The sequence below is a fragment of the Protobothrops mucrosquamatus genome, unplaced genomic scaffold (genome assembly GCF_001527695.2).
Source record: "Protobothrops mucrosquamatus isolate PMUCROS unplaced genomic scaffold, P.Mucros_1.0 scaffold18165, whole genome shotgun sequence".
NCBI lineage: Eukaryota > Metazoa > Chordata > Lepidosauria > Squamata > Viperidae > Protobothrops > Protobothrops mucrosquamatus.
In genome coordinates this window covers 1-2,891 of record NW_015403924.1, presented here as the reverse complement: position 1 = coordinate 2,891, position 2,891 = coordinate 1, and the positions used below count along the sequence as shown (strand labels likewise).

The following is a 2,891-nucleotide window of genomic DNA, read 5'->3' as shown; positions in this document are numbered from 1 at the left end:
ACCCTACAAACAAATTCATGGTAATCTAAGGCTCTTTCAGATAAAGAGTCCAAGGAAACCTTGATATGTGACCTTGGCACCATATTATTTTTCCTCTACAGCGTCGTCCTCTTGGACAACCAAATTGGTTTTCTTTTGGCTTAACTCTGGTATAATTTCAGGGAGATATGAATTGGACGTTACCACCAAGACATAAATCTAAATATTTCTAGATCACCCCTTTGCCCCAGAGACCCCTTAGTTATAATTCCATCAAAACCATTAAAATTATTTTACTCACAGATTTATTAAATATTTTTAATGAGTCAGAGAAGTTAAAGCATGGAACTAGTTAAAAGCTAACAAAGAATTAAGGGAGTACTGAGATAGCTATTTCTAACCTTATTTGGTTTTCATCAGTCAGACATACCCTTCCGAGATTCGAACCTGGGCTGTCTGCATGTTAAGCAGAAGCATTAGTCCCCTATGTCACAGGCTCTTTCTCACTTTGTTAGCTACAAGAGACAGGGGAAGAGAATGAGTGCTTTTTGAACACCCTGTCAGCCTAAATATGGGATATATATATATATATATCCTCCATATAAAGACATTGTAGTATAGAGGGATTGGAATTATTATGACATCCATATTGTATGTTCACGTTTATGAGGTAAACATGTTCTCTTCTTTTAAATCTTCCCAGGTATCAGGGAGGGTAAACTGCCTGTCAGCTTCTGAAGGGTACATCTTTATGGGGCACTCCACTGGGATTTCTGTCTTCAGCTCAACCACCTGTGAAAACTTGTCTACTTGGGAGGCAACCAAACTTGAAATTTGCTCCATTCAGCTGTCAGTCCTTGGTGGTGTCTCCCATCTCCTTGGAACAGTGGATGAGATGGGTAGGCAGCGATACATCTATATTCATTAAGAATGAACAGTTAATTTGCTGATTGGTTTCACAATTTATTGTGAGTGTTATTCAATGAAGTCTTGTAAGATGAGTTTCAAGTTTTTCCTATTTAGTAGCCATGGAGAATAAACTTCAAACAGAAGAAATGATTTTCATTTATGAGAATTAGCATTCTCAGCCAATCAAAATATAGTTAACTGGATAAATAAAAGCACCATCTAGGTGTATGCTAATGAACATGAAGGAAAAATTGCCCTCCCCTAGAATCATTCTTGTTTTGTTTTCCAGGTTTTGCACGTCTTTTTTGTTTTGTCAGGGAAAACCTCTTGCATATAAGATCCATAAATGAAGTGGTGAGTTTGTCTCATATTAACTGCTAGTGCTTATATCTATCTACCTGTCAATTTTCAGTTGTCTTTTTGAACATCCCAGTTATTAAAATCTATTGTGTGATTCCCATAATCTTAAAAATGTTTTGTTATTAATTGAACTATTGTCAGAGTTTAAAATCTAAGCAGAATCGGGTCTGGTTAGTACTTAAAGGGAAGATCTCCAGGGCTATAGATGTAGATTTAGAAGGAAAAAAAAATATCTAGGAGAAGGCTGTGTCAAGAATACTGCATGGACAGTTCAATTTGAAGAAGACTTTCCTTTTTTCTTTATTAGTTGGGAGGATATTACTGCACACATGTCTTTTGAGGCCACTTTAATGAGACATCTGGTTGACCACTGTGCAAAAAAAAGTACAGGTAGTCCTCAATTTACAACAGTTCATTTAAGGAATGTTCAAAGATACATCACTGAAAAAAGTGACTTATGACCCTTTTTCACACTTATGACCATTGCAGCGTCCCATGGTCACATGATCAGAATTTGGACGCTTGGCAATCAGCTATTTATGACGGCGGCAGTGTCCCGGTTGTAAAAGGTTGTAAAAATTAACAATTTTGGCCACAGAAATTTTGGGCTCAATTGTGGTCATTAAGTCGAGGATTATCTGTGCTGGGCTGAATTCTTGTCCCCCTCAGACCTTCTCTAATAAAGTCTTTTGCTCTTCTGTCAAATATCTCAGGGAGCTGTTCAGTTCTGCAGCAAAAATGTGCAGTTTTGGACTCCTTGCTATCCTGGTTGAACAGGACTAGCTTGATCTCATATTTCGTATTCTCCTGTTTGTCAGGAAGATATCAGCAAACGAAACGTCTGCGTGGCACTGGAGCTTTCTCAGGAGAGTGACTACGCAGGATTCCTGCTACAAGGCAAGTCTCAGCCTCTCTTAACCTTCTGATGTGCTTTTGATATAAAATAATAATAATAATAATAATAATAATAATAATAATAATAATAATAATAATAATAATAATAATAATAATAATAATAATAATAATAAAGTTGGAAGGGACCTTGGAGGTCATCTGGTCCAACCCCCTGCTCAGGCAGGAAACCCTATACCATTTCAGACAAATGGCTATCCAGTCTCTTCTTAAAAACTTCCAGTGTTGGAGCATTCACCGCTTCTGGAGGCAGGTTGTTCCACTGGTTAATTGTTCTAACTGTCAGGAAGTTTCTCCTTAGTTCTAGGTGGCTTCTCTCCTTGATTAGTTTCCATCCGTCGCTTCTTGTCCTGCCTTCAGGCACTTTGGAGAATAGCTTGACTCCCTCTTCTTTGTGGCAGCCCCTGAGATATTGGAACACTGCTATCATGTCCCCCCTCGTCCTTCTCTTCGTTAAACTAGACGTACCCAATTCCAGCAACCGTCTTTGAAAGTAGCCCTTCCTACTAAAGTACTTAATTTGTCCTACTCATGATGAATCCCAAAGGTGCTTTTTCATGAGGCAACTGGACTTCCTTATTTTTTTCTTTGAAGACATTTCACTTCTCATCCAAGAAGCTTTTTCAGTTCTCAAGGAGCTTCTTGGATGAGAAGCCAAACATCTTCAAAAAAAAAAAAAAAAAAAAAGGAAGTCCAGTTGCCTCATGAAAAAGCACCTTTGGGATAACTGT

At 38.0% G+C, this 2,891-nt stretch overlaps 1 long non-coding RNA gene across 1 annotated transcript; it reads left to right on the top strand.

The window, feature by feature from the left end:
• The first annotated feature begins 795 nt into the window (after positions 1 to 795).
• Positions 796 to 2,086, top strand: LOC107301850. Its single transcript, XR_001549336.1, has 3 exons — positions 796 to 878; positions 1,178 to 1,242; positions 2,067 to 2,086. It is a non-coding gene; the product is annotated as an uncharacterized LOC107301850 (long non-coding RNA).
• Positions 2,087 to 2,891: the final 805 nt, after the last annotated feature.